This window comes from Strigops habroptila, chromosome 7 (assembly GCF_004027225.2).
Source record: "Strigops habroptila isolate Jane chromosome 7, bStrHab1.2.pri, whole genome shotgun sequence".
Taxonomy (NCBI): Eukaryota; Metazoa; Chordata; class Aves; order Psittaciformes; family Psittacidae; genus Strigops; species Strigops habroptila.
In genome coordinates, this window is record NC_044283.2 from 59,670,154 (window position 1) to 59,688,262 (window position 18,109).

The 18,109-nt window shown below is 43.1% G+C and overlaps 1 protein-coding gene across 1 annotated transcript in view; it reads left to right on the plus strand.

The window, feature by feature from the left end:
• The first annotated feature begins 4,803 nt into the window (after positions 1 to 4,803).
• ARHGAP24 (Rho GTPase activating protein 24) overlaps positions 4,804 to 18,109 on the plus strand; it is a 210,538-nt gene continuing 197,232 nt past the window's right edge. Inside the window, exon 1 of the mRNA XM_030491341.1 lies at positions 4,804 to 5,094. The gene's annotated coding sequence lies outside the window, so the exon portion shown is untranslated. The remainder of the gene's footprint in view (positions 5,095 to 18,109) is intronic.

Consider the following 18,109-nt stretch of genomic DNA (forward strand, 5'->3'; position numbering starts at 1 on the left):
TAAGTAGCTTTACTCATTTGTGAAACATCTTGCAGGATCTGTCCCTATGGGAACAGTAAAGATTTAAGACACTTTTCAAGGTGCAGTTGATTAATTTCGAGCATGGCTCATCCTTTTCTTGCAGGATACAGAAGAATATTTACTTGGTGAGCTGTAGTTGTGTTTTCTACCTTGTGGCATTAAATTTTGCTGAAACCTGCTGTATTAAAATGCAGTTCTCTCCTTATTGACAGCTGTAACATTGGATGAATGAAGGAAATAGGAGTGAGCCAGTACTCAAAAATACCCAATAAAAGTTAAAACAGTAGTGTTTAAAAATCCTACATCTTCCAAAATATTCCAGGCACTGAGGAGATAAGAGAGATTTAATCTGTGAGTTAAGGATACGGTGAACTAATTTCCACAAAATTGAAAATGGAAAATGGCTGTCCAGCCTGTTCTATTGCACAACATAACCAGTGAGAATAAGATGAGCAGATACTTCCTGAAATGTGTAGTGAATTCGGTACCACCTTCTCATTGGTATTAACCAACAGAAACTGCAGGGGGTGGCACATGCCCTCTGAGTTTAGTTACATTGATAAAAGTGCTGTTTTTTCCTGCTTACTTATACATTTGCCCACTTTGCTGACCAGACTGCCATGATGCTTGCAAGAAGCCCTGTTCCAAAGACCATGAGTGTGTATACATACATGAACACACAGGGGAAGAGCGAGCCTCCTATGCGTACTCTTTGAAGTCCACAAGCTGCGCGAACCCACTCTTGCTAGATCAGAAAATGCCTGCAGACTAAGTCTGATTTACTGACTTGTTTGCATTCCTGCAGGCCTCCAGCATGTATCTTCAGGTGTTAACAGCCATGCAGTTAACTTTTGCAGTAGATTTAAAACAAATAACTTGCTATGCCTTCTGCAGTGACGAGGTGAGAAGATGAGGCTCTGCACAGAGCAACAAAGGTAGATTTGCTGCTTCCACTGCTATGAAAGGCCTTAAGGGCAAGAGGCTTAGTAGTGGACAGTAAGAAGTTCAGTGGTGGTAGAAATGGATTTGCAATTACTACATAAGATGAGCAAGGATGAGGGAACTTGACTAAAATACTGTGTGACCCCCAACTAAGTGACCCCACTTGGCAAAGGAGCACGTTTGCCCAGAGGAGTAGAATTACCTTTGGAACTGCCTGCACTCGGCCATGGGTATTCCATGTCCGAGCAGGCCCAAACTGCCCTGTGCAAATGCAGATTTCATCCATTTGTTTGATTGCCTGGTAAAGTGCTCCTGGTTTGCCCTATTAGATGTTTTTTGAGGGGGGAAGAGGATGGAAAAGTGTTTTTCTTTCAGAGGGAAAGATTCAAAATCTTAGTTCCCTGCCATGCAAAGGTCAAGTCTTTGAAATGTCTCAGTCTGCTCAGGTTTGGTATCCCATCAGTTAAACAGGAACATTCTTGACATGGAAAACTAGCCGGGTACCTACCAGCACCAAACCAGGCTTTTCTTACCCTTAATTGTGTACTGCATGGAGTTGGAGAAATGGTTTCAGTTATAGACTTGTTCCTACTGACCCTTCATGAATGTAGCTAATGAATGACTGGATATTAATGATGTCCACGTGGAATAGGCAACTCAGGCTGAAGGATTTCAATGCAATGAGCCCATTGCTGAATTGTTTTACAGTCTGAAACTCAGCTTTAGAAGGGTATCAGCTAACAAACCATAACCACTGCAGAGAGAAAGAACAGTAGCAAAGGGCCACCAATAAGTGAAGCAAGGAAGGAAATCTGACTACAAAAGGTCTCATTGTTGTTGTGATTATGTATTAATAGCCAGACTTCAAATGTGCAGTTCTTCAAGGATGTGAGTGGCTTTGCAGCTCAGTTTTTGAAAGCACCTGCGATGCAGACACAAGGCTGTGATCTTTCCGCTGTGTGTGAAGAGGTCTGGCGCAGGACCAGGGGGTATGCATGTACCTACCGCTGCAGCCAGAAATTCCAGTCTGCCCTGCAGCTTGCTTCCTGTGTGTCTCTGCACTTAGGAAGCACATTGTGCCACTCTCCTTTCTCTCTGGTAGCTGGAAATTTCCCTGAGGTTACTTCTCTCTTAAGAGAACAGTACAGTAACAGAACAGTAATTTCCTTTAATTTAAACAAGGGGTCTTGTGTGTTAATATGGCTGTTCTTCAAATAAAGCCACAGATCTGCAGAGACACAAGTTACAGAAGTGCCCAAGTTAAGCATTTATATGATGTCGATTACTGTGATGCATAAAGTGAGGCTCCCATATGTACAGGCACCTCATCAGAGCAGACACGGTCCTTGATGGTGGAAGGCTTTCCAGCCCATTAAAAAAATGTTTTTTCTAGTATGTCATTCTGGCTGTTCTCCCTGTGAGCCTGTGTTTGGCAGCTAACCAAGCTGAAGGCCAGCCCAGGTAGCCTGCTATATGTGTGTTTAATTCTGTCCTCCTCGCCGTCTAAAGTTTGTGCATATTTACTTTCTCTTCCTGAGCAGCCATGTATATACCCTGTACACTCTTTGGAAAAAAAAATTACACTGGCATAATGTCATCAAGACTCCATGGTTTCTCCAAACTGGTGTGGTTGTTGGGGACAAGCTGCATTTTGGTGAGGTACAGCATGTTGTTTCTGGTGCTGAGGACCTCTGTTGGCCTCATATCCGAATTTGGCAGAGAGATTATAGGGATGGCTTTGCTTCCTCCTTGTTTTATCCCTGTGGACTTCTTTTCCACAGACAGGAACAGTGACCAGCCCTCACGCTGAGTGAGCATCTTGCTTAGTTCTCTTTTCTGGCTGGTTATGTCATGGCAAGCTGGGAAGGTGAGGAAAGCATCTCGGGCGCTCCCATTTATTCAGGCACTGATATCAGGGCTCGCTGCTGCGGGTCTCGACCCTTCTTGCAGAGTTGAGAGATTTGATTCAGTATGGGCAACCAGGCAGCTGAATGATATTTTTATTTTCTTATTTTTTCTGTTAAAAGTAGAAGCTGCTCCAGTGCAGTGGTATCCTATTATCACTGCTGCAAGCTGTGATATGTTACAGTACGTAAATGTTCTTCAGACCTCATCTATTGAAAACCTTCATAGATCTGAGGAATTTGCTGCAAAGCTGGTTGCTGTCAAAAGGCTGTAACTAATTCTTGTAGTACTCAGGATTCTTTAGTGCTGTCACATTGGGTGGAGCTGGAATCAGCAAACAGAACTGTGAGAAATGGGTCATGGGAGAGAAGTTGGTGGGAGTGTGTCGAGGTCTGTCCAAGCTGGACACTTGTCAGAGGCTGAGATTCTGGGTTGTACAAAACACTTTTCTAGCTTTTACAGATTTGCCAGCTCCAGTCATTAGAGGAACACCAAATGTGGTGTGTGCAGCTGAAAATGGGCTGGGTTTTGTCGTTAGTGTGTGCAGTATGCAGAACCCTGCTTGGGCTTGAAAGTGTAATGTGCTGTTTCAACTATTAGTAGTAGTAATTTTTTCTTATGATCTTATTGTGGTGTAGTGTTAGAAATTGCTTTTTGTCTCCCGATGGGGATCTGAAAGAAGAGACCAGTGATGCAGAGCAATTGGGATTTTCCAAGAGAGGTTGCATTTCCACCTAAAACTAGCACTATGGGGTCTGGTGTGCTGGGCTGAAGTGGTGGGAGGGAGGATGGAAGTTACACATCATTCATTGCCCTTTCTGAGCACGAGGAAAAGAGTGCAGCCTCACGCTCACTGAGTCACCCGGGAACAGTCAGTCGTGCCATTCAGAGAAAGAATGGCAGCTCCTGAAACCGCATTACAGCTGTGGTTTCCATCATAATTCCCATTCTGATTTCTGCTGTGTGGCTTGAGTCAGAGCTGGGCCTGTGGAGAAGGCACGGGGCCCTCCCTGTACAGGTCCTGTGGAAACCTCTGTCAGGTCTACAGAAGGTAAAATCCTTAGTCCTCCTTAAACAGGCCATCAGTACTAAGCTGCAGAGATGCAGGCTTTTTGAAAGTAGATGAGTCAAGACTACTGAAAGTGTGTTTAGTTTATGGAATCACAGGATGGTTTGGGTTTGAAGGGACCTTGAAGATCATCTGGTTCCAACTCCACTGCCATGGGTAGGGACACCCTCCTCTAGACCAGGTTGCCCAGCTCTGGAGTCCTAAGTACAGGAAAGACACGGACCTGATGGAGAGGGTCCAGAGGAGGACCACAAAAATGATCTGAGGGCTGGAGCACCTCTCCTATGAAGACAGGCTGAAAGAGTTGGGGTTGTTCTGCCTGGAGAAGGCTCAGAGGAGACCTTATTGTGGCCTTTCAGCACTTGAAAGGTGCCTATAAGAAAGATGGGGAGAGACTTTTTAGCAGGGCCAGTTGCAATAGGATGAGGGGTAATGGTGTTAAACTAAGAGAGCGGAGATTGAGGCTGGGTGTGAGGAAGAAATGTTTTACAATGAGGGTGGTAAAACACTGGCACAGGTTGCCCAGAGACGCGTTGGATGCGCCATCCCTGCAGACATTGAAGCCCAGGCTGGATGTGGGTCTGGGCAACCTGATCTAGTTGAAGGTGGGGAGTCCCCGCCGGCCGTGCCGCACTCCCGAGGCCATGCGGTCCTGCGCGGGGTACACCGCGGGGCAGCGATCGGAGCGTCTGCAGCCGGTGAGGAGATGCGCGGGAGCGCAGCCGGATCCCTCCGCGGCGCAGCAGCAGTGCCGCCGGCTGCCCGTGAAACCCGAAACCGGGGCTGCGGCTGAGGGCCGGCCCTGGGAGGCCGCTCCGGCTCCTCGCACCGTGTGTATTTACACATCGATGCGCACAGGGACACTCTTCCCAACTTCTTGGGCTGCGAGCCGTGCGGCGCCGGGGCTTTCTGGAGGGAGGGCGGTGGGAGCGCGGAGCTCTGGCGTGACGCTGGCAGCCCGCGGAGAGGAGGGGAGGAGGAGAAACTTGTGAGTGCAGTCAGGCTGAAACAAGCTGTCACCAGTTCCGAGTTTGTCTGGGGAAGCCACCGCATTTATGGGTGAGGAGATTGACCCTGCTCGTGGAAGGTAGGAGTCCTGCCCCAGGGCAGTTTCGGAGCTCTCGCTGGACTGGGTCAGCACGGCAGCTAAACCCACGGTAGGTAGCATCGATGCGGGTTGTATCGTGGTCTTTGCAGGACTAATAATTGCTGCAGACCAGGAAGCAGAGGCAGCAGCTGTCTGTGTGTGTTACGGCTGTTCTTGTCTGCCGGGCATGTGTGTGTGTAGGCATCTCTAAGTGTTGTGTGCTGTTACTCCTTAACAATGTTAAATACTTCATAACAGGATTCCTTTTCGTTGGTGTCAAGGGTACGAGCAGAGTATGTGTCATCTGACTACTTCTTGTCTTCAATATAAGTAAAAGCCCTTTGTGCTTTCTGCGATCTCCATGTTAATGTTCATCTTTGGATTTGTGATGGTTGTTTCAGAATCTCCCTCCTACACAAGTAACTGCAGCAGGCTTGCGGAGATCGGGTCCTCACTGGGACAGACTTTACCATAAGGATTTTGATTGTAATCACAGAAGATCTAGGGAATCTCCAGTGAGTTTCTAGATCTGTTGAGTGGCTTTCTTGTTAAGATAAAGGAGTAATTGTCTTCTCTTTTTTCCCTCCATTGGGCTTGTATGGAATATTTATCTTTCTTAGCGGTAACCTGCATGTGTATTGTCAGTTTCGGGGTTTTCTTCTTTCAGCAAATTGGAGAGTAGTAAATAACTCATGTTTGATGATGTTACAAACATTACAACAGATGACTGGAAATAAACAGCAGTGGGTTTGTTTTTTTTAGATGTGTACCCTTCTTCTGTATGGGTAGAAATAAGAAACTAGATTAATTCTGTGTGTAGCACAGTGACTTCATAACACTAAATTTGTCTAATAATGTGGATTCTGTCTATGTTAAGTAGCGTAGCTGCTGGGAGAGGGTGATAACTATTATTGGATCAGCAGGTATTAAGATGCAGTTAAGTTTGTGTTGTGAGGTAGTTCTGTACCTAGAAAGTGACAATAACGTCCGTGTGTTCAGGGGGAAAGAATTCCCCATGTGGTAAGAATTAAGGGAGGGGGATTTGTCCATACCAGGGGCAAAACGTCTTGTCCTAGCTAAAAATCATTTAAGTTGCATCCTATACCCGCAGAAGACATGCAGAGTTACAGGCAGAGGTAGGGAGAAAGAAGGATTGAGAGTCAAGTGCTTGGTTCCAGTCCCGTGAAATTTTCACGTTGTGGCAGGTTTTGTTATTGCAGAAGGCATCTTCTAGTATGTTATACTAATGACTTGTGTTAAAAATAAATGTGCTTAGAACTCGTGTTTCTTTGTGCATAGTGTATAAAGTCTGCCTCTTATTTGATTGTTGTCCTCTCAACTGCTTTTTTCTTCTCTTGTTCTTTACTTGGCTCTCATTCTTTAATGAAATTAGATAGGTTTAGTTTGGAACAAATTGCGTAGCTGGCCCCCCTTCCTCCCCAAACAACACCAAAAAAAAAAAAAAAGTCCCACAGTAAGTAAAAAATGTAAAGCCATGTAGAAAATTCAGCTAACAACATGATTGTGTGTGAAAGGCAAGACTTACTCATGTGAGTGGGAGGCTGTGGGTTATTCCTTTAAGAGATGCCTCTCCTGTGTTTGCAGGTTAGTGCATGAAGGTCACTTTTATCAATGGTCCTGTAGCTAGGTTCAGTTTTCTGAAGATAAGAGTTCAGAAAGCTAGAAATTAAGGTTCCTTAAAGGAAATTGCCTCGCAAGTAATAGTTTGAACTCCCGGTAAGGTCATGTCTGCAGAAGTAACTAGAATAGAAAACCCCTGCGAGCTCCATGTGCAGCTATAGCACATCTCTCAGGACCTTTTAATCTCTTGCTGCTTCATTAAATATGTGATTTTTTTTTTAAACACACCATGTGGAAAAAAAAATTAAGAAAAGAGTTGAAATTCAGGATGGGTAGTTCGAAGTGATTTGGATCTTATTACCTTTAGCTGTCTTCTCTGCAGGCTGTTTGGTGTTTATTGTGACCTGCAGGCCTTTGGAAGTACCCTTTATTCCTGGAGCTATTACTTACTGGCTTTATCTATACTGGGCAGAGGGAATGCTTGACATGATTTTTTCTTTTTTAAATGACCTCCTGGAACAGAGTGCGACACTTCATCATACAGGGAGGGTTTTAGCATTGTAAACTGTCTTGTGGGTGAGCGAACCGTATGTTAGCTTTTAGCCCGGAAGGAAAAGAAAGGGTTGTCTTCTCTTGGCATTCTAAAACAAGAAAAATACTGAAGGAGAATATTTGGTACAGGTTTTCTTAATTCACTGCCTACAATTTATCTTGCCTGGAATCCTACACGTTGCAGAAAGCCAAGTTGCCCGTAATGTTGGGTGATAAGGAAATGTACAGCTTTTTATGAAACTTGTTATTCCACTACCAGTCTTGGGAGGAATAGAAAATTTAAAAGACAGTAGAGGCCAAATTTCCAGATTAGATTCTTTTCCTACACGTAGGACTGCACAAAGTCCTACTAGTAAGGTTTGGTCTATGTTAGTTTCTATTATTATGCTAAAAAGCAAGGATTTCATGTTAAAATTGTTTTTTGTAGTTCTTGCCTGCATTTATTTAGAAAAGCTTGGTTAGGTTGCCCTTTTTTAATTGAGAGAGAAAGTTGGCTCAGTTACATAGCACTCAAAAGGGTATGAAAATACCAGACATCTCAAAGATGTGCCTGTACTTCAGCTTCAGCAGCATAGCAGACATCCCCAAGTCCTGTGTTGAGACAGATGAAGACTCTTGATATGCAGAGCTGAAATCCCAGCCTTATAGCAGCAGGGAAGGCATACAGCCTTCGGTGGCAGCAGTACTATGGAAGCTAGGAGAGGCTACCTTGCCATGACACTGCCCCATCCCTGGAAGGGCTCAAAGCCCCATCCAGCCTGGCCTGGTGGTCTTAGTGGAAGATGTCCCTGCCTGTGACAGAGAAGTTGGAACTAGATGATCTTTAACGTCCCTTCAAACCCAAACCATTCTATGACATTGTGTGTGAGCTCCCAGAAGCAGCTGGATGGCATTAGGAAGCAGCTTGCTTTGGTCTCTGTGGTTTCCAAACCTCAGCAGGACAGCCAGCAGCTGATGCCTTCCAAGCCTCACAGTTCTGTGGTCTTTGCTTTCAATAGGTACCCCCACAATCCAGCTGTGGCAGCCAGTCTGTAGGTGGCTGATCTTGGTGTGAGGGGCTACATGCTGAGAAATGCTTTCCTATTCTTCAGCTTCACCTACATTTCCTGACTCACTCCTACTTCACCATTTTGCCAGTTACTTTTCGGTGATCAAAGTGTGGATGGTAAGGACTGAAGTGAAGCTGTAAATTTATTTCATATTTAATTGATTATGCATCCAAAATGAGCCATAAGGGTCCTTGATTAGCTGCCATTATAAGATAGATCATTTATTTTTTGAAAAATATCCTGTTTTGCTAACAGAAAGTCACTTGATAGACTCTTAATGCTCTGCAGTATATTCACATGAGTAATTATCATCAGTCTTAAATTATGTGCTTTACAAATTTGTTTTGTTTGACTGTCTTTACTTAACCAGCTTTGTTAGCTCTGGTTCTTACTAGCTCTTTTAGTAGCCTTCTTTATCCAAATTTCTGCTCCCTCTACAGTTACTATATTCTTCTCTACCTTCTCTTTGTAAAAATGGAAAATGGAGTTCCTTCATTATTTTGTCCAGTTCTTTAATTATTTCAGCCTTTTAAAAATGGTTTCTGTTTTTCCAAAATGCTTCTAGGCATTTTAATACCAGCGCTGGAAGTAATACTTAGGGGTCAGTCCTGTGAAACCCAGAGACACAATGATCTTTGTGCTTTATTAAATAGTCTTGTGATGATGCTAGAGATGGGACTGTTGTGTTGAACAGGGGCCTTGGGTTTTCCTTCAGGAGGATGCTCTCAGGTACTGTCAGATCTTCCCAACTTCTGCTGCACAGGAACATAGACAGCTGTCAGTTGCCTTTCCTCTTTGCAATTAACAGCTTCTTTGGTACTTGTCACCTGCACTGTTTTTCAGTCTTTTTTAATTTTTTTTCTTTTCTTATCTTTTTTCTTCCAAGTCATTGGCTAAATTGCAAAATAAGATAGTTCCCCTGAGACTGGAAACCACCTGCAGTGTGATGCTCCTTTTTGTTTACAGTCACGGTTTTTGACTTATCTGTTAACTGTTTGAATTAATTGTGTCTGCCTGGCTCAGCTCTTGTTTCATTGGGCTTTCTTAATGAAAATGTCATGCTCCGCTGTGCCAGAGGCCTTTGAAGGAGAGAGCACACGAGCTCAGTGCTTTTAACTTTGACAAACTTCTGTTGTTTATTGTTGTACTGGTTAGTTTGGAGGGGCTTTTATGCTCTGGCTTAATGAGACAGACTTCAGCAACATGTGCAGAATTCCTTGGCAATGTTTATATAGTTTCTTGTCATGACATACCTTTAGTTTTCCTATATTTAGTTCTGTCCAGTTCTGTATAATAGCAATTATGATTAGTAGCTCTTTACTGAAGATTTTTTTCATGTCCGTTACTTCCAAGAAGTAACTGATGTATTCCTGTCATCCCTTTCCCACATCTGTCTTTGCTTTTAAAGCAGTTTAAATTTTAACTGGACTGGTGTTCTTGGCCTGCCAAATTGAACAATCATGAAGTGTTATATAAAGTAAAATGCAAAACCCCAGCAATTTGCCTGTGTCCTGGAGCCAGTAAGATCCCTCTAGGTGTCTCTAATTGGGGGAACCAAACATGCTTTTTCCTGGGTTAGTATGGTCTGGACCAAAACATGTTGGCTATTTCCATATTTTGAGCTACTTCTCTGTTTTGCAAGGAGGTAAAGTGCTCCTTCAGTAAGTAGAGAAAGTAGCCTTCTACTTAATCCTTACTCAAATGACCTGACCTTGGCTCCAGCAGCAGCATCCTGGATTTTCCATGAGCTGCCTTTCTATCTTTTTCTGTAACTTTCCCCAGCTACCACATCCTCTGTTGTGAGAAGAAAAATATGGAGAAGGATAGAAGTGAGACCAGGGGAGTCCCTTGCTGCCCAAAAGTGCTAGTAGTTTGCAGCTTAAGCTAGAAAAGGTTTTAAAAAGAGCAGCAAGAATGGTCAAGGACACAGCACAGCTTCTGTCCAAGAAACAGTGAATCAGGAAGGAACTTGTCAGCCAGATGAGATGACTGAGAAAACTGCATAAATGAGTGGTGGGGAAAGGGTGAGCAGAGGCCAATTTTTCCCTTATTTTACAATAAAGAAATCCTAGGGTGTATCCAGGAGTGATGGTGGCATGTTCAAAACAAGTGAAAGGAGGTAGTACTGTGCACAAGATGTACATAAGGTGTAATTAAGATGCACAAGTACTTGCCAGAAAATACTGTGGTTAGTTAAGGGAAAACCCAGTTTTAAGGGGTAGCCAGATGAAAGTATTGTTGCATGCTTGTCTTAGTTTTCCTGCTTGTTCCTGAGAGTTTGCTTGAGTCACGGTTGGAGATGGTGTGCTGGGCTCCTTGTAGCCATCCATTTGTTCAATTTTGACCCTCCTTTGTTTTGATGTTACTTATGTAGGGGGGAAAACCATCTGATTCTCTGTTTGGGGTTTGATGGAAAGGAGCTGAATGACTTTTTGCCTTCTTCAGCTGGAAGTGTGTGGACATAAGGAAGGATAAGAGATGGTGTTGCAAAGCAAGTTGTGATGAATCTTTGTGCTTTTGATTTTTTTAAAGTTCACAACCATGTTTCCAGGTAGTGCTGTGGGGATGTGTGGGCACAATCTTACAGGATGAGTATTTAGAAAATGCATCACAAGAGTGAATCACATGAATTCAAGTGGAACAGAACCCCTGAAGCATGTTGGAATTTACTCAAGTAGAGAGTCTTTCTCTGCAGTGCTGGCTGTCAAGCTGGGTATGTAAAGGTGGAAAAAGAAGCTGAAGTACTACTGTGCTCTGGCAATCCTAGTGTGCTAAATGACTGTTTAGCAAATGGGCGAGCACTACAGTCAAGGGTACTTAAAATATGCTAAAGGCCCCTCTTGAGTTGCTTCAGAAAGAAAAATGATGCAGAGGCTGCAGACAATTAGCTTTGCTTCTTATTCTTCACATCCTACTCTGTAGATGAGATGGATGTTAATGTTCCCCATGCCCAAAATGGTTGCTAATTCTTTCAGTATTTTGGGGGAAAAAAAGTTTCTGTAAATCCCTAAACCTTGAGGAACTGCGCATTCTACAATAGCTCCAAGATCTTGTTGCCACCATGGCTGTGTGTATTTATAACTGGCTACTTTGATTGTTACTGTAATGGAGTGCTAATCATGTTAACCTTTAACCTATTAATAACATTAACCTTCTTGGGCTTGGACTGGGAAATAAGAATTGCAGTTATCAATATATAGCACGAAGCATAAAATCATACAATGATAGAATGGTTTGGTTTGGAAAGGACCTTATAGATCATCTAGTTCCAACCCCCCTGCTACAGGCAGGGACACCTCCCACTAGACTAGATTGCTCAAAGCCCTGTCCAGCCTGGCCTTGAACACTGCCGGGGATAGGGCAGCCACCACTTCTCGTGGCAGCCTGTTCCGGTGCCTCACCACCCTCATGGTGAAGAATTTTTTCCTAATACACAATCTAAATCTACCCTTTCCCAGCTAAAAACCATTCCCCCTTGTCCTGTCATGACATGTCCTTGTAAAAAGTCCCTCTCCTGATTTCTTGCATTGCTCCCTTTAGATACTGGAAGGCTGCTCTAAGGTCTCCCTGGAGCTTTCTCTTTTCCAGGCTGAACAAGCCCAACTCTCTCAGCCTGTCTTCATAGGAGATGTGCTCCAGCCCTCTGATCATCTTTGTGGTTCTTGCTCCCTCAGGTCCACATCCTTCTTGTTTTGGGTGCTGTAGAGCTGAACACAGTGCTGCAGGTGGGGTCTCAGCAGAACAGAGGGGGAGAATCACCTCCCTCAACCTGCTGGTCACACTCCTTTTCATGCAGCCCAGCATACGGTTGGTTTCTGGGCTGCGAGCACACACTGCTGGATCATGTTTAGCTTCTCATCAGCCAACACCCCCAAGTCCTTCTCCTCTTGATCTGCTGAGTGGTCATCCATCAAATCCATGATTCTTCAGTTTAGAGACAAGGATGTTGTGCTAGATAGTGTCAAATGCCTTGCACAAGTCCAAGTAGATGACATCAGTTGCTCTTCCCTTATCCACCAACACTGTAGCCCTGTTGCAGAAGGCCACCAAATTTGTCAGGCACAGTTTGCCCTTAGTGAAACCATGTTGACTGTCACCAGTCGCCTCCTTACTGTCCATGTGCCATAGCATAGTTTCCAGGAGGATCTGCACTACGATCTTGCCAGGCATGGAGGTGAGAATGACTGGCCTGTAGTTCCTTGGGTCTAGCGTTTTTAAAAATGAGGATTGTAGTCCCCGTTTTCCAGAGGTAGGAACTTCACCGGACTGACACAACTTCTCAAATATGATGGAAAATGGCCTGGCAACTTCATCTGCCAGTTCCCTCAGGACCTGCGGATATATTTCATCAGGTCCCATTGACTTGTGCACCTTCAGGTTTCTTAGGTGGTCTTGAACATGGTCATCTACACCAGGCAGTTCTTTGTTCTCCCAGTCCCTGCCTTTGCCTTCTGTGACTTGGGCAGTGTGGCTGGAGCTCTTGCCAGTGAAGACTGAGGCAAAAAAAAGTCATTGAGTACATCAGCCTTCTCCGTGTCCTGGGTAACCAGGTCTCCAGCTTCCTTCTGGAAGGGGCCCACATTTTCCCTTGTTTTTCTTTTATCTCTGATGTGCCTGTAGAAGCTTTTCATGGTGCCATTAATGTCCCTGGCCAGAGTTCTGTTACGGCTTTAGCTTTCCTATCCTGATCCCTGCTAGAACTCATTCTCACTGATTCCTTTTAGAGAGTAACAGATTGCTGCAATTCAAACACAAGTATATGAATGCACACATGTATCTAGGAGATGAAGACAGGCTTTTGGGACTCTATTTAATTAATTATATCATTGACTAATTATCAAAGTATTGTCTTGGAAAGTGTGACGAGTAATTTGGGGTCTTAATGTTGTTCCATGTGACATAATGATGAATGAAGAAGCTCTGCTGTACATCTGCTTGTAATTATGAATTACCTACTATGGTATTTTGATTGTCCACAAGAAGTCAGAGCAAGCAGCCTATTTGCTGAATAAGCAAATATGGTGGAGCCTCTAGATGTTTCCTTCAAGGATTTGGGTTTCTGGTTGTTATCTCTGCGTCTGTTTGTCTGTCTCTATAGTGGGCTTGTGTTGAGCTTTTACCTCTTATCCTTGATTGAGATCAAAATTGCATGTCAGATGCATGGATAGTAACTGTGGTTATCCACTACTAAGTGGTCTTGCAACACACAAAAGAAGAAGTCCTGGGTGCTAGAAAGAAATCTTATCTCTGGCAGTTGCAGTATTTGTGCAGCTGTTCCCACAGATGTTTCTTTTTTCTTCTCTTTTGTAAATTTCTCCGAAGAAGTAATCAAACCAAGGGAGAAACATTAAAGGGCCTGTCTGGAGAACATGAAAACTTGCAAAGCCTTTTAGTTTGGAGACAGTGATGGAGATAGTAGATTCACAGTTTGAAAAGGACTGTGAAGTCTTACTTCATGTTTGCAAGTACAAAGCCTGCCTAGGCTCTGTATTCAGTGGAGCTAAATGGAGGTGTCCTAAAAATGTGAGTTTTGCAAATGGGCTCTGAAAGTCATAATCTGACTGTAGCAATTGGGGATCTTAATAGCATTGCTGGAACCCAAATTGATTTGATCTCAGTAACTTCAACGTAAAATGTGTGGAGTTTAGAAGTGAACAGGAAAGGTCCTAGTTAAAAAGCTTGTTCTGACAAGAGTTCTGCAGTGTGGCTAAAAATGAAGTTTACCAATGAAAGCATAGCAGCAAGCCTTCCCTCCCCCCACTCAATAGCTGGTTTCAAGACTGGGGACTAATTTTGCTCATACGTATTGCAAAATGTCATTCTGCATCCACTGTAAGACAGGTTTATTCACTGTTTAAGAAAGAAAAAGTAAGTACAATTCCATATTATGGAAGTGGGAAGTCTTGAAGGTGCCATTTTAAATGCAGTTCAGGTAAAAATTCTTCAAAAGTCAATAAATTAATTTGAATGTAAAACATTATTAACATTTAATGCATGACGCTGAAACCCCTTCTGTTCCTAGGAGATTACAGGGCTCAAACTGGAGTCAGTTAACTTCATCGTTCAGAAACATATAATAAATGATAGTTAGAAAAACATACATTTGCGTAGAGATCTGTCTTGATGCCAGCAGGCCTTCTTAAGTTAGGTTTTTCTCTCCAGGGACACTAGTAAGTAAGCAGCAAGAAGCTGTAAGAAAGCACTTTGTAAGTAGTGTTTTTGAGTAATGGAAACTTAAGAAAAACAATATGCATCTGTCTGTAAGCAAGAGATCTGATCAGCTTTTGGGTTGTTTAGTTTTCCATGTGACCTGGTATGTGTGTGATGTCTGCTGCCTAAATGTAACCCACCATGCTTCAGTACTCTTTCTTAAGAGAAAATCAGACCTAGCTTTGTGTATTCTAGTGAGAATGAGAGAGCAACCTTAACCTCAGCAGATAAATACATCAGATGGGTAAACATCAGGGAGGGAGCAGAACTATTTTGGGTGATAATGCAGGAGTAAATTGATGTAGACTGTCCATGAGTATGCTGGGATGAAAAAAAATTTTTAACAGAGAAAGGAGTTCGTGGGACTGCTGGGTTGGGACTGAGGGGGGATATTAAATTAGTTGGTTTGATGGTGCTTTTTCACTGTCTGAAAGTAACTGTGTTGCTGGCTCCCATGGGGCTTCAGAAGCTGAGCTTAATGATTCTGGTGGTCCTTTGCTGTCCTGCCTGTTTATCATGTGTGGACAGTTGTAAAAGAATAGTCTAGTCGCTAACCATAGGAATATTTTACATGTATTATGAGCTGTGCCAGAGCAAAAATATAATTGACAGCAAATCAACATGCTTACATCACAGTGTGACCCTTATTATTTTCACTGTGATGATTCTGTCCTGCAATGATCCAACTGTTAATTCGTTTCTGGTAACTTGACTGATTTTGAAGAATTTACAAAGTTTCAGCATAAGTGTTACAAACAGTTCTGGTCGCTTGCCATGATGATTCAACTCCTTATTTGGTCAGCTGTTACTGGTAGGCTTTACCACAATTTAGAAATGGTTGTTGTCTCTGCCTTTGCAGTGGGCTGTGGGTCTTTGTATGGGAATAGCCACATAACTACCTTCACATGCTGTCTTCTGCTAGGCGTAAGGGGAGAGGGAAGCTTCCAGGAAGGAGCCAGGGGCAGCTGTGATGATGACTGTAAATTGGGGAGCTTGGCATGGTTTTTTATGCACAGCATTCAAGTATCTTGGAGTTGACTGTCGTGTCCTCTCCTGTTTAATATGTGCTGAATTTCCATGTGTACCTCTTACACTTCTGCTGTCAGCCTGAGCTCACACAGCTCGCAGTGCTCTCAACTGACACCAGGAAAGGGCTAAAGCAGCTGGTTGAGTGTGTACCACATGGCACATAGTGTCAAGACTATTTATCACGTAACGAGATTAAGCCATTGTGCAGCACTGCTGTACAATGCAGGCTCACGCAGCTCCTGATACCTTTTCTTGGCAACTGGAAAGGTACAGGAGTTCAGCATCGGGGTGATCTTCTGCTGGCATTAGAAAGAAAATCCTAAATGCTGAGACTCCCGTCAGATGTTTGCATGTTATTTGATGGTGTCACTCCTGGGACACTGCTTCGGAGATCTTCATCTCCCAGCATGAACAGGAAGGCTGTGAAACGTGAGTTTTACCATTTCTTGCTTTCATAGGGACTACTGGGAAATGGCACCTTAGCCAAAAGGACGTATTAGTTATTATTAGTCTATATATGACTATGCAGTAAGTATTTTGCCCGTTACTTAGATGCCCAGTAAGTAATGATAAATTACTGTAGAATACCTAGTGAAAATACCCAGCAAAGGAAATAATTTATAGTCTGTACCATTATACCAAGTGCTGAGTGAACCCAGGTCAATAAAACAATAAAGAAAAGGTCACGCTACTACAGTGGCAGGGGAAAAACTGGAATAATGGGATACAAGCAGTGCTACTGAGAGATTTCAGAGGGACATGCCTTTGCAGTATTTCAGTTTCTTTTCTGAGGATGCAAAAACCAGGCAGTTATCACTGAGGTGTTGCTGTGGACAGGTAGTTATGGCAGGGAATAGATCTGATTTCACTTGCAGATCAATTGCCTGATAGTGCTAAATTGTAGACAGAGTGATTGGGATGTACTGATGGATGTGGAAATGTGGCATGAGGAGCTAATTATTTCTCAAATGCCCAGTGACAAAATGTTTGCTTTTTTTTTTTTTCCCCTTGGAGTTCATAAAAAGCTTTCACCTGCCATTTAGCTCCCCCTTATAAGTCATCATTACCTGTAGTGTCTTAGGCTCGTGAGATTGTCTGGGTAATTTAAACCAAAATTGAGTGTCTGAGGTCTGTGATACAACTCAGTTGTGAAGATACTTTAAGTGGGTCATACTTATTTTCTAATGACCTGAAATATCCAACAAATCTCCATACAACATGTCTCTTGGGGGGGGAAAAGAGTATGGCATCTGTGACATTTTTTTCACTCAGTGGTTTGATTTTTGAACTGCAGGAACATTCGTCTTCTTTTTGTACTTTGTTCTTGGAGAAGACATTTAGCATTTTCTTCTGGATCTTGGAGGTGCCACATGAGGGACTATTGCGTGTGACAAATCAGTGAGCTGTTCAGTTTCCTCTGTCACGTACCTTAAATAGAGAGCTCTAATGTGAATACAATGTCATGTACCTTACTTATTTGTAGCCTCACTGCTCCTTTCATCCCTACCTAGGGATCAGAGGTCCATGTGAGATCTGGTTTGTACCCATCTGGTTTAAGCCCATACTTATTCAGTGTAGTCTTGAAGTACTCAAAAAATCCCATGATACTTCCTGTTAGATCTACACCTTTCTCATGGAAGACTTCTCTTTGCATGTTACTGTGCTTATTCCAGTCCTGTTCTTTAATATGTGTGGTGCACACCTTCTTTACATATTTATATATTGAAAAACAGTGTTTGTTTTTCCATTTTCAGTTCTCTAACATGTTAAGTTTGGGATGGAAAGACAGATAAGATAAAAAAGAAGCCTATTTTAATTGAGAAATGGTCCCTGTTTGCCCATTTTTGCAGTTATGGCATGCTTACATAAAAGAAAAGCTGGACCATTAGCCAAATCTTCCACTGAAGGAATATTTAGTGATATCAGCAACTAAGGTAGTTTGAGATTTCCAGAAAGAACTGCTCTTCTGCCCATCTTTTCTACCTCTGTAGAATTTCTGCTCTTTAGAAATTGTGACTTGCAGTGGCTACAGCTGTAGGCATTTGCATTTACCTGTCCCAGTGCTTTTGAGAATAAGTAAGAAAGAAAGATAGGGTAGGTTTTATATCCTTAGATAAGATTTATTCTTGTCTTTGATCCACTCTTTCACGATTTCAAGCACTAAAGAGGTAATGTTGCCCTGGAGAATCATCAAAAGTATTAGGGAAATGCCTAAAGCATGGAAACCAAATAGCAAGTATGTCTAAAATCTCTCTGCATTGGGAGATTACTGGCAGTTTCAGCCAGTATGTGTTGAGTGTTGGTTGTGGTATGACAGTATGGCTGAAAGAACACTTGCACAGCTATGGATGCTAACTTGGAAAATTCTTAGTGTGGAGCTGGTGGTAGCAAAAGCTATGTGTGTTGCTGGAGGTCTGGAGAAAGTAGATTTGTGTGTGTGTGTGTGCAGAAGCATGCAGAAGCTCAACTTTTTGGCATCTGCTGCAGATGATTAGCAAGGAAAGGGTTTGAAGTCTTATTGCAAAAACAGAAAGATGATCTACTGGAAAACATAGAATGACAGACTGGTTAGGGTTGGAAAGGACCTTGAGGATCATCTAGTTCCAACCCCCCTGCCATGGGCAGGGACACCTTCCACTAGACCAGGTTGCTCAAAGCCCCGTC